We start from the raw sequence: 14,541 nt of genomic DNA, 5'->3' as shown, positions 1-14,541 counted from the left end.
CATGATAGGTCTTGCGGTCATTGTTTACTTGGTAGGGTACTTTCCTAGCATGTACAAAACCTCTCACTTGGACCGCAGCCCTGTGTGAAACCAGGTTTGGTGTTGTACACCTGTAATCCCAACACTTGGGAGGAGGCAGAACAAAGAGGATTAGGAATTCGAGGTCACGGTCAGTTACATAGTGAGTTCGAGGCCAGTCCAACTACTTGAGAGTATCTAAAACAAATAAACAAAAAACAAACAAAAAACCCAGAAACGAACCACAAAAGCAAATAAAAAATCAACCAAACTAAACAGAAACTGTGAGACTACACACCCTATGACGTTCATTCTATTTATTTACTCTGACATATTGGGTATATCTTTTACTCTATCCAGAAACATACATGACATCCTTAAATCATTAATTACCATGTGAATAATTTCCAGTACCTTCTAACATTTCTTCCACTGATCAGTATTTTCCAAATTGGTTTGTTCAAGAAGCTGTCCCTAGATTTACAATCAGAGGTCCTTCCACACTATTCCTACATAAAGACAAAACATGTAACCCTGAAGACCCATTTAATCTAAAGAATTAAAGCAAAATGCTGGTTTGGTATTTTAAATTTAATTGCCAGCTTGATTGGAAATTGGTGACTAATTCCTCGACCATGACTGTGTGTTTCTGAAGGTGTTCCTAAGCACAATTAATCAAGGGAGGAACACAGCTCTGACCCAGAAGACAACTAGCACATTGTTCCCACGTGATACTCTCCCTCTCCAGTTCCCTTTTCCTCTATTTCCAATCCTCCCTTCCTCCCTCCTTCTCTCTGCATTTTCTAACCACTATGTTACAGATGGCTTTGGCAACCATCCTTGCCATGGTGGACAGATTCCCCTGAAGCTACGATCCAAAATGTCTTAATTCCCTTATGTAGTATTGTTCAAATGGAATGTATGGATAAAACTGTGAGTAAAATCTTTCAAAACCTGAAAATAGGCACCTTTCCTTTCCATCTCTTAATCTTCCTCTCATACCTTGACATGCCTCTCACTAGAGGCATCACAGGACCTTTTCATGTTGCTTAGGGACTTATTTTTTCCTGCTTTATTCAGCAATGTTTTATTCTTTGGAAAGATATATAAGTTGATGGGAAGTCACTGCAGTCAGATGGGGTTAGACAGCTATACTTCTTCAAGAAAGTCCTTTAACCACTTCTTGCATAGTGGATATATTACTTACTTTCTTCTTTGCTGTGAAAAAACATACCTGGCAAAAGGCAAGGGAGGAAGAGTTTATTTTGACTGATAGTTCGAGGTGAAATACTTCACTGAGGAGAGGAAGACACAGGGCAAGCAGGGAGAGCATAGCTAGAGGAATGGGATGACGGGTGGCCACATTGCATCTGTAGTCAGGAAGCAGAGCATCAAGAGGAAGTGGGCTGGGCTCTAAAACCTCAAGACCTATCCATCCTGAACCATTCCCCCAGCAAGACTCCATCTTTATAGACTCCACAAATTCCCAGTAGTGCTACAAGCTAGGGATCAAATGTTCAAACACAGAAGCCCATGGATGCACTTTGATGCTTAAAGCACAGTAGTAGACACAGGTTGTCCAGCTGCTAATGTAAGGATCCAAGAGCTGATGTTGTCAACCCTAACACAGCCTGTCCTTACCCAAGTCCACATCCTTCCATGTGCTCATTCAAGATCACTCATCTTGGAAACTGTCCTTTTGCTACTTATAACCCATTTGCTCCTTGGTGTCTGTATCTCATAATTCTCACAACACTTAGCGCCCTGAAATTGTCTTACCCAGGCCTTATGATATTCTGCTGAAATTCAGCAAATGTGAAGGGAAGCAGAAGAAATCTCAAACATTTTTGGAGTAATGAAATCTTCATAATCACAGGCCTTTCATCTAATGACGTCACAGTCCAATCTCTCTAACACAGTCACTCAAACACGGGGACAAGCCGGAAAAGGCGCAGTCCTGGGAGAGCTGTTCATCAGAAATAACTTCAGAGCAGCACTGCACGCTCCGGGGCCATCTCTGTACGTTTCTATAACCGCACCCTGAGTTGTTAGTTTATACAGTCATGTACTATATTCAGTTTATTCTGTCAATTTAATGCAAAGGGAATCAAGGCATAGGAAAAATTGACTGTTGTGTTTATCATTTCAAAATCGTTCATTGTTTTGGGTCGATCTCTGCTTCCCACCGCTATCACTTCCCTTCTGTTAGTTGTTGGGTGTTAAGCGGTTCTTAACAGATCACCGGATGCCCTGCTGTCTTCTGCTACTATGCTTTCAGGACTCGTTTTATATTTTTGCGTACAGTGAGCTCACCATTTACTCCAATGCTCGATGTTCACCGCTCTCAGCGTGTGCCGGACTCTCAATGGAATGGCTTTGGCTTCAAGGAGGGGCCTTTACGCCGTGGGTGTAGGTTTTCTCTTTAGGATTTGTGGAACTTCTGCTATCGTGTTAGGGTAGAAGCTTTCTGACAGGATACCGGTTTTCCTGAATGACTGTTCTTTGTCCGTTTATGGGATGTGCATCCCAGCACATGTGCAGCTTGTAGATTGTGCCGTCTGTTCATAGATTCTTCTCCATGTCATTCTCACCTTCATGATAGTATTCAAAGATTCCTACTACAGGTTTAGCTCAAAGTCAAACGTCTGAAATATTAGTTCAACAAGAACATCTTATTTCTGTGAGGTCATCTTCTCTATAATTCAGGAAAGAGGGATTTCGGGTAGAAATGAGCAATGAGGCTCATTTATTTGTTTGGTTACATTTATTCAAAAGATATAATTATTGATTTCTTTGAATTATACATGAATACTCCAAATTTCTTAGAGTAGGAAACAGTAGAATTAGACTGTTATCATGCAAACAACAGTGTTGAACATGGAAATAAATGAATGGATTCAAAGGATATTTTTGTTTCAAATTTTGGGATGTATTGGGTAATATTTGATATTTTCTGGTTTTGGCCAATTGCAGACAACTTGGAGAAAATTAGTCTGTCGCTGTGTGACACTGTTCCTGTCAAGACTTGAAAAAAACATCTGCTCATCCCACATAGGGAACCGATGACAGACAGAGGTAGGGATGCCACCAAAGTCCAACTTGGTCAACCAATGGGTTTTATTGGGTTTACTTAGAGTAGTAGCATCAGGGGGTAACTTACAGGAGCAAAACTGACTCAACAACAGCTGCATCACCAAAAGCCCACCCTGTCAAGGACCTCACAGCACAGCTTGCAGGCAGCTCAGCAGGCTCTGAGTGTCTTCTCCAGGTAGCTCGCTGCCCTGAGCCTATTCCAGAGCTTAGCTCCTCTTTACTTTGTCCAGGTGACTCAGCTTGTCTGAAAGTGCCTCTCACCTGAGCTCATGGCTTAAATATTCTTGGGGAGGGAGTGACCTAGTGAACTTGATCAACTTTAAATATTTCCTGACATTACTGAGTTGTTTAGTTCCTGAACTTAAGTAGTTTCCCTCCAGGATGGAGGCCTTCACCTCCCCTCACAACACCTTGTTCACCTCCCTTTAGACGTCCCATTGTTCATCTCCCTTAAGAACACTAGATTGTTCAGGTTTTTAGAATATCCCTTGGTTTTGTCCAGCTTCTCGCCAAGATGGAAGGTTTTAAATTGTTGTACAGCATCTGTTTTCTGAAGAAGTTAATACATTGTGGTAGAACGTCAATTTGTATATTCTCATGAATTTGTACAATGATGTTTTCTGTTTTGATGCTTACAATATTCCTGATGCGTCCATGACATCTGTGTCCACTGAGTTTTGCTGTGCTAATAAAACTAAATATTTTTCGACATGGCATTGGTAGGGAGAGACCTGAATCTCCAAGGAGTGTCAGTGCTCTGACCAGTCATGTTTTTCTTTTATCTGCTCCAACCTGTGCTTTTGAGATTCCAGATTGACTTAGAAAAGACATAAATATATATAGAGACTTGAAGATCATTTTGCCGATATGAAGGAAGGGGTATTGACGGTATTTACAATACATGACCATAAAATTTTGTACAGTGATTCATATGAAAGCATGCTATATACTACTCAGAAATAAGACAGATTGCCTAAAGAGAATGGAGTATGAACTCACATTATGGTTTTATTAATAAAGATTCTCAAAATGTATTGCTCATTAATGTCTAGGAATGAAATTGAGGGAATTTAACTTTGGTGACTAAGACTTGAGTCTTTTAGTTTTTATTTTTAGTATATGTGCATGAGTGTTATGTCTGCATGTATGTAAGTGCACCCGTGTGGTGCAGTGCCTGCGGAGGCCAGAAGAACTGGAATGGTTTTTAAGCTGTCATGTGGGTACTGAAGTTTGAACCCCAATCTTTTGCAAGAGTAGTCAGTGTTCTTAACCACTGAGTCATCTCTCCATCCCAAGACTCAAATTTTAGTTTGCACTTGTGGATAAATATTCATTTTTCCTGGAAAAGTAACATAGATGTGTTATTTATTCGAACATATTGAACAAACCCTGTGGCATCTATGCTTGATTCTATAATGGTGATTGAAAAAGGCCAGAATTGCTATAGTTCATGTCTATTCTATCAAATCTGCCAGGATATTTTCATACCTTGTGAGATTTCCCAGTGTACTGAACTTACTGGTTATAATGGGTGGAAAGGGCCTATTGTAATAATGCCATTCAAATCATTCCACCTTATAGTGCCACATTTTATTGTTTGACTTTGGTGAGAAAAATTTAACAAGGCTTTGGACAGTTTATGTAATTAATTAAGAAGGACTGTGACTTTTGTTCCCTTCAAATTTAGAGCGCTACAGTCAGTCTCTGACGATCCTGAGCTAACTGTATTTTTTTCATGAGAAATGCAAGGGCATCATTCTGAGAGACACCACCTGCTTAAATTGCAAACTGCTTCCTCATGTAATTAGAATGCACTGCTTTTGTACAATTTAGTGTTGTAATTAAATCTTCATTAATTGTGTCATTTGGAAAATGAGCAGTTTTGATGATTAATGAGTATATTTTAATGGCTACTTTCATGTGTTAGTAGGCTGGACCAAGAAAACATTACGTCTAGTTAAATGCAATTCTTCTATTTTATAATATGATGCATAAATATAAAATGCAGTTGTCCCTAGATGGAGGACGATTTCAAGCATTCTCTAAAGACACAAAAATCGGTGGCTCTTCATCTCTCATGAAATAGCTGTATCTTTTCATTACCTGTGGACATTTCTCTATACAGTCTACCCAATACCTGGATTACTTACAGTAACTAATTCAAGGTAAAAGCCCTCTTCACAGGTTTACACTGTATTGGCTATGTACAAAAAACAAGAAAAAAGTATGTACACACTAAGTGTATGTGTAACTTCTTCAATATTTACTGCCCATCATTCGAATCAATGGCCTGCAGTTCCATTCACACAGTGAACCTCTTGGTAAATCTCCAGACATAATCTCAGTCACATTTTTTCTCAGAGAACAAAGCCTGGTACTAGACATTGTCATCTCTAAGACAGTTCACATGAACTCATTTTTGCTGGTCTGAAGAGGCATAAATTTCTAAGCAATAGGAAACTTATTCCATTAAAATAGAAACTAATTTGAATATAAAAAAATGTAGAGTTCAGATGCATGTTCTACATAGTTAATAATACAAACATTATAAAGGAAATAGAAACAATTATAATGAAAAGATGGGTGTTAGAGAAATGGCTCAGTGGTTAGGAGCATGTACACCCCTTGCAGAGGACCCAAATGCATTTCTCAGCACCCTGTCAGGTGGCTCACATTCATCTGTAACTTCAGGGGGGAAATGATACCCTCTTCTGAATTCTTCAGGCACCTGCATCCATATCCACAAACCCCATTGTCACATGCATATACTCATAATAAAACTCAATAAAAAATAGATCTTTTTAAGAAGACCCAATGATGGGAAAAGAGAAGTTAAGTAAAATGCAGAGGAATTTTATTGTATTTTTGGCCTCTTTCCAAGTTTGAAGACAATGAAAGCTATTACAAAAGAAAGTCATGGTTGATTAGCTAATATGAACCTAATATTTATTCATGGAAAAAGTCATAATGGCATGTGTTTTATGAGATGATTATAGCAACTTTCACAAGTGATTGATAATTTGAATAAAGGGTACATGTGAGTATGTTTATTCCTGCTCTGACACAATACTTGACAAAGTAGCTTAGCAAGGAAAGATTCATATTGACTCACAGTTCAAGGGTTTCATTTTGCTTTTAGTGATGAAGGAGTGTCAATAGACCCAGGAGTCAGATGATCACATTGCATCCACAGTCAGGAAACAAAGGGAGACAGATGCATGAACTGTAATGCCTCATGAAACATTATTATAGCAACACACAGAAATACTTAGATAAACATCACATCTGGGGATACTACTGTCGGTAGGCTATCCAATATTAGACAAGTAGTAAAAAATAAGTTATGTGTTATAATAAAATATTTTACATTTTTAATTTTTGCCCAAAATATACATGCTCATTTAATATGGGAAAATTATATAAAAATAAGTCATAAATTTTGCTTAATTGCAATTACATAATAGCAAAATGTCATTTATTGTGTGATGTTATGTCATCTTAAACAACATTGTTATACTAACTGTATTTACTAAAATGTATATGTTTTATTATGTGTATATAATGAAAGTTGAACACATAATTCATATGCACTTTGTTTTCAACTCATATTTTCCCAGCTGCAACCCGTAAGTTCCTCTGACCACTCTGACCACAAGCAATAGTCCCACCCCCTCCCCACACTCCCAGGAGCCTGCATGAAGGGGTGGGGCTAAGGCTGTATAAGGCAGGAAAGCTGCCAGAGGTTACTGGGAAGCCATAGGATTTATATTTGGGTGTGGACTTTGGACTTTGCAGCACAACTGTGTTTGGGGTAGTCTCCATTTTGCAACAGAGCGCAGAGACCTTGGGCAGGACGCTACGTATCTCAAATATGGGGGAAAAAAAAGCCTGCGAGAGTTTATGTCTTTCAAAGTGATCCGCTAAACTTTGTTGGGAAGCACAACTAAATATTCTAATTACCCAACTGTAACTTAATAGGAACATAGTGATGGTTTAGTTAGAACCCCCATCTCTGGGATCCCAGAGAGTTGGGGTGGGGGTGGGGTTGATGGCAGCACCCGCAAATCAGTTTTCTGTTTCAAATCAAATGAAAGCAAATAGAAATTTACATAAGCAAGGTGGCCTTGTTGTCATGATTACACTATAACACTGCAGAAGGTCTGTGCTCTGAGCTTCTCTATTCAATGCTTTCTCATGAAACAAAGACCTATGCAGTGTTCACCTGAAAGCCAGATCCCTCTGCTAAGCAACTCTGCAGGAAACAGACCTTGATTTCTCTACCAAAGTTCTCACACCAAGTCTACATCCTGTGCTATAGCTTCCCTGTTATCCTCTCAGAAGGGCAGAAACACCTCTGACTAGTGAGTCCCTAACCCTGACTGACCAAAGAGCAGTTAGATTCAGGGAGTGATGATCCCGTTGCATGGTTCTATCGGTTAGGATGACTTTACCATTCTTGAAGTTGTTACCGGTGAAGAAATGACCCGTCCAGGTCAGTAAAAATGTATCAGTCAAGGCGGAAGGACATGAATTATTTCATAAATTTGTATTTTAGCTTAGCTGTATCTTCTAAGAATCTGAGAGCCCCATCTGCTCTCTTCTAGACTCAGGAAGTGTTTAGGGCACATCTGAACGTCATCACCAGGTTCAGCAGTCACTCATCACTGGACATCTAATTCCCATCTTACACAGCAGTGAAAGAAAATTCCCACAACTCCCTGTTTTTGTATTTGTCAGGAAACAGCTGGAAAATATTTCTTTTTATTTCTTTCTTTTTCTTTTTCTTATGGTCTTTTTGAGATAAAGTCTCCCTGTAGCACCACCTGTCTTGGACCTCACTAGGGTAGGCCAGGCTGGCCTTGAACTCACAGAGGTCTGCCTGCCTCTGCCTCCAAGTGCTGGGATTAAAGGTGTGTGCTACCACACCAGCTGGAAAATATTTTTTACATTAAATTATAGTCATATTAAATGACACAGCTGTCCTAAGCCTGCAGATTGCAATAAATACTATTCCACATATATACAAAGATACACAAAAATATGTTTGTGTAAGAAATGAAAATTACCAAAAGAACATCAACAAAAGTTTCAGTCAACTGAGATATATTAATTAATGTGCTACTATAAGTCACTTGAAAACTATATAAACTATGTTTCCATATATAAAAATCATACTACAGATAAAATCAGAGATAGATTTCAGCAAATATATTCATTTTAATCTGTCTGATCTTCCGTATCTCATTTACGTTTTGCTTTTATTTTCACTCGTTCTGTTTCAGAAAGATAAAAGAGTAGGACCACAGAAGTAAAGTGCAATCACTTGCGAACCCTTCTTGAAGTCTGGTATTCAAAGGGCAATATCTTTGCAATGTAAGCGTAATACCCCGTTTCCATGATGGCAGAGAAATCCATTTTTTTCAAACAGCAACATTGTCAGTTCATTTGTAAAACGGAAATGCATTTTCATTTCTTTGTAACAGTAAAAGGGCATTGCTCAGAATATCAGGCACTGTACAAGACTGAGTCAGCAGAAAGTGGAGTTTCAAGAGTATTGTCTAAAACATATCTCCTTGTCACTGTAGTTCCTGCTGTAGTGATGGCTTTCACAGACATGTATCTATTCTGAAACAAGTCAGTGGAATATTATACTAAAGTGAATTAAAATGATCATTCTCTTTGCTATTGCAAAGTCCTAAAAGGAATGAAAAGAAAAATACCTCAATTTTTAAAAAGTTTCACCAGCTCAAGATTCTAATGCTCATTTATATGAATTCTGCACTGGATCCAAATTAAATCAAATTAAGTGGTAAAACACTCACTTTAGGCCTTTCAAGGTATATAAGACATGGGACCGGATACCGATACTTAAACAAGTTAAAACATGATAATTCACATGACCACTCCATTAACAATTTTACACAAATGTTTACTATCTATTATGTATATAATAGCTCAATTATATTTCCCAAGTAGATTTCTAGTGTATAATTAAAAAGAGAGGGAAGATGGAAGACCACATTACCACGTTTCTTATTACTAAACTTTGAGGTTTTGTTAAGAGGTAGATGGACTTAATGCTTGCATTTCTTTTATGTAACAGGATCTGTAAAATGGATAAATCTATTGTATGTAGGCTGTAGAAGAATAAATATTGGACATTGTCCTTTAACTCATTATCAGATTAGTGCATACTGAATTTTCTGTCTGCCGTTGTGAATGTGTCTTTCTCTCCAGCTGCCCTTCCTATCATAAGACTGAACCAGGATCCAAACCCTCTTCTGGTTATTCAGGAAACATTATTCTATACTTCCTTTCTCATGGAGACTGTTCACATTAAATTCATATTTCAATACTTCAAAATGTTCTGGTCCCTTTATTCCTTATTCATTACATGACAGAAAGGCTCCTTTGTGACATTTGTCTTTTCCTCTTGACATTTGTCTTTTCCTCTGAAAATTACATTTCAGACTCATTGAGGTCAGATGCCTTTTGCTGAAAGGTTTCCTTCCTCTGGTTTACAAACTCACAAAGTAATTTTTTACATAAATTTTATAGTCCTTCAACAAATTCTGTCATGCACTGTATTACAGCACATGTACTTAGAAATTTCTAAATCTGTTGTGAGCACAATTTAGATTTATCAAAGGTGATAATGATTGACTGGTTAGAATACTCATAACCCAATGTGTGGCCAAATAGCACTATGTATCAATACTAATGCATTGTTTTCTTGATACCATGGCATTTGTTTGTGTGCATGTATGTATACATTTATATTTATATTTACAAATATGTACATATATAAATGTTCAAACCTGACATCAAACTGTATTTCTGCTTCTTTAGAAAACTAAGTTTATATCCAATCTATATAATTTTGGTCAATGCATTTTGGTCATAATTAGTCTATTCACTACTATTGCCTAATGAGTCTGTTTTGACAATTTTAATTGCGGCATTTAGACCAACCTATGTAACAAATGTAAATATATATAGGAACCACACTTTCAAGTTTAGCTGTTATGCTCCTGAAGTCTCATTATCCTAAAATTATGAATGGAGACTTAGCGATCCTTAAGACCATGCTAAATGGAATCCTGAATCATCCCTGTAAGGCTGGCCTTACACCTCTATAGTGTTTCTTTCTTTTTTCAATCTACCTAGGACAGTAAGTTTGTTTCTTCTTCTCATAGTTCAGTAATGTGTTTGTAGAACGCCATATTGTTACTGAGCAGACCCATGAAATTCAGGCACATTTATAAATATCTTAAATTGGTGGTTTTATCTCGTGTCCATTTTGAGTGGCACATACCCATTTTTATTTTACTTCCATTAGAACACTTGAGATGCTGCTGTAACACTGGTGTGTGCGCAGAAGGCAGGCATCTCCCTGGCAATGGGGGTAAATATGTACCCGAAACCCTGAAGGCTCCTGTGTCTCCTTCAGCTTCCCAGCCATCTCTCCTCTCACCATCTTTTCTGAGTACAATTACTTTTTAGCCTGTATCTTTAGTGCACTGTAAATGAATTTGGAGGGAAGTACTAGCTATTTATGTTTGTGTTCCCAATGCCTGGTATCTTGCTTTGCAATCAGAAATATCTCATTAATGTCTCTCTAGTAAAGTTTGTAAGTGCACTTAGCCTCTCGAGAAGAAAGGTGAGCTTCTACTGAGAAGTTTTGAGTCACAATCTGTAAGATTCTTTGATAGTTTTCCATTGAGACTCTTGGAAGATAAATCACATTTGAGCTGTAGATGAGTTTTGGGAATAAACTAGGCTCAATCTCACCTGAGACAGTGAATCATGTAGGTCACTGGAGACTATCAAGCTTCTCATGAAGTAACACAGAGAGTGTGTATTTTCGTCTTCAAATTTTAACTGGCACATCTCATATAGATACGAACTAATATAGTTCAATTGTCTTCCACCCAAAGAAAACAATGCCTTGTATTTATTTTAAAAACAACATGTGGGATATTGGTCTTTATGAATTCATGTGTCATCGTTATCATCTCTCGTACATTTAATTCCACTCCATCATTCTTTCGTATAAGAAACAAACAAACCTAAACAATTCTTTTTGAAAACTTTGACTGTTCCCCACACTCTTCATGAACTCAAGAGGAGTGCTAGCTATTTTAACATTAAAAATGATGTATACTGCACACTTAAAAGTGCTCATTTGTGCATCACATGAAGTCATCTGTCCTGTTGCCATTACTGTGTGCACATAAGATACTGTTCGAAAAGTTCCTATTTGCTTCCTAACGTCCATTGTGTTTCAACCCTGAGAACATCAGGGTTTAACTATCTCCCCTATGGAGATTCTGTGTTAGAACATCTGTGAAATTGCCTGCCTGCTTTTCCGTGTTTACTCAGATAATGTGACCTCAGCTCAGGAACATGAAGGAGTCTGTAGAGCAATCTTAAGTGTTGACTCAGACCCCTCTTCTGCGTATGCTGCCTCAGGACCGTGGCCTGCCAACATTCACCAGGGAAGCAATGTCATCCATCACCAGTTGAATTATTGAGCAGAAGACTTAGTTCTTCTCTCAGCCACCTAGAGGCATCCAATACCAGAGGAGTTTTGTGTAAAACTGCAGTAGGTGGAGCTAAGGCAAGCCAAGGTTAAATCACCCACCTTTCTTAGATAGGAAGAGAAAGGCACAGAAAGGTGGACTGTACCTTCCCTTCTTCCTGTGTATGAATGGACAGGTTGAACGAGTGCTTTGGGAAGGGAGTACTGATGAGAAACATGAGTTTGAAATTTAAAACCGCTGACTTACAATAATTTAAATTAGTAAAAACTTGTAGAATATGCTCACGATATGGGTAAATCATCTGCTTCATCCTAAGAAGAGATGGGTAGATAATGGGAGTAATGATTAGTAAAAACATAATCTTCTTGAAATTAAAACCCATCAAGTTGAGATATTAATAACTTGTAATTTACTGCATGTGTTACATTAATTACTAGTAAGGTCAAAAAACAGTATCAAACATGGGACTCCTATGCAGGTTTTACATGATTGAAAATACAGGTATTTGAATGAGTAATTCTGCTAATTTATTTGATAACCAACATTGAAATTAGATGGAGTGTTTGGTAGTGATGACAAAAATACATGGAAAATGAATTTAAATGCAGATACATTTTAAGTACTTTACCAAAAGTCTAGTTTACTATTGTTCCTTATACTGTTGTTTCAGAGGAAACAATAAACTTCTCCGCGTTTTCTTTGCTCAGAGAGCAATCGACCATCTCATCTCAAGCAGACATGGGCAGAGACCCTGCTGTACAGCTTAAACTGTACAAGACACTGAAGCTACGGAGATATTTCAGCCTATCTTTTAAATTTTAATTTACTATTATGATAAGGAAATGAAAATGCTGCCAGAGGAATTGTACTTATTAAGATTAAATTAAGAACTACAAATCTAGAAGTGCACATGGCTAAGCCTATTTGATTGTGCATTAGGTAAGCCTGGTAAGTAATTTGTAGAGAGGTCACCACCATAAATGGAGAGATTTAAATGGAAGCTAACTTTTCTTTCTCTCTTTGCTTTCAAATTGCTTTGTGAATGCAAATATCATGCTAAAATCTACTACAGAAACATTTTTAATATGAGGAGGAAAATGGCTGTATAACCTGCTTTGGGGGCACAAGTACGTCTCCTACCTATAACACTTTCAGTGGTCAGTGACACTAAATACAAGAGAGTTCATGGGCTGTCTGGAGGCAGGATGCTGTTTCTGGAAATATTCGTCCCCAGAACTGTCTAAGAATTCAACCTTGGGTTTCCTTGCAGAAAAACAACAAGCAAAGTTAAAAAAAAAAAAACGTGGAAAATCCATATGTCCTGCTCTCCAAAGGCAGAGAGAGTATTTTAAATAGCTTAACCCATTAGTCAAAATAATTTAAGATACTCTCATAATAAACAAGAATTCAGGCCAATAGCCAATGATAGCAACAATCATATCCACAGGGAAGGAGAAGAGGACTTTAGTAGCTCCATCTTTGGGCTACAGAAGTGAGGGGTTAGCTTGATCACACGTGGCCATGAAATCTCAAGAAATGCATCTGACATCCAAAAGTATAGACTAATTAAATGACAGAACATAGTCTACAGCATGGAATGCCAAGACATTTTAGGTTAAATTAATGACATCTCAATGGACAGCCCCTGACATTATTTATGGGTTAAATTATAGAATTACAAATACCTGGCATGGATTAATTTTACTTTATTGTTCTAATACTTCTACAAAATAGGAAAATAACTGTGGGCACGGAATGATCTGTCCGATCGTACATTTTGTAACCAGAGAGCTGCCTGCCAACGTGTGACCTTTCAAAATCTCATCACCTATGACTTCACTCAGCTTATGAGCAGATTGACTAGGTGGGCAAGTGTCCTGCGTAATTCTTCAGCCTAGCACATACTTGGTAACATGCTTATGTACTCACAAACACATTCTGGGAGAATAGACTCACTGTATACCTAAGTAATTCAGATGATAAAAATCCCTTGTGTGGAGAGGGGCAAAGCATGTAGAGGTCAGAGAAACCTTCAGGTGTTGATCCTCTCCTTCATCTGTTTGAAACAGGCTTTTTCCTTTGTAGCACTGAGCATGCGGCTGGTGCCGGGACTTCTGAGAATTCAGCCTCTGCCATCCATCCTGCCTTGGGAGCACTTGAATTACAGAAATGTGCCTCTTCCTGGTGCCTCTTCCTGGTTTCACGGGGGCTCTTGGGGACTGAACTCAGGTCGACATGCCTGTACTACAAGCATTTAACCACTGAGTCATCTCCTTAGCCTCAGGAGAGCCTTTAGAAGATACATGTGACATTCAGGAACTATTTGCTTTTTAAGAAAATACAGGAATTTCCAAGTTGAAACAGTGATTGTAAACAGAATGATGAGAAAGCTATTTGGTTGGAGAGTTTAGATAATGTGGTCACTCAACAGTTATGGTTCCGCAAGGTTAAATTAGTTTTCAAAACTAATTTAATTTAGTTTCCAAGTTTTCCACAGAAGTTATTATTGAGCTGGATCAATGACTCACCAGTTGAAAGCATAGATTGGTCCTGCAGAGGTCCTCAGTAAGGGTCCCAACACCCACGTTGCCATGTCCAGAAGCTCAGAACAGTCTGAACTCCCAGCTTCAGAGAATTTAATACCCTCTTTTGGCCTCCCAGAGCACCTGTGCATTTCTATACCAACACCCCCACAAATCCAGGCACTTGAAGCTGAGATAGGAAAGTCATGGGTTTGAGGCCAGCATCTTTACCTAACAATACCCTATCCTAACAATAAAATTATTTCTCCATCCTCTAAGCTCTATACTCTTAAAATGCACACTTTAGCTTTATTTAAAACAAGGCTCTCTCTCTCTCTCTCTCTCTCTCTCTCTCTCTCTCTATA

Source organism: Nannospalax galili, unplaced genomic scaffold, assembly GCF_000622305.1.
Source record: "Nannospalax galili isolate Female #2095 unplaced genomic scaffold, S.galili_v1.0 scaffold1006, whole genome shotgun sequence".
NCBI classification, from domain to species: Eukaryota; Metazoa; Chordata; class Mammalia; order Rodentia; family Spalacidae; genus Nannospalax; species Nannospalax galili.
This window is presented reverse-complemented; position numbering follows the sequence as displayed.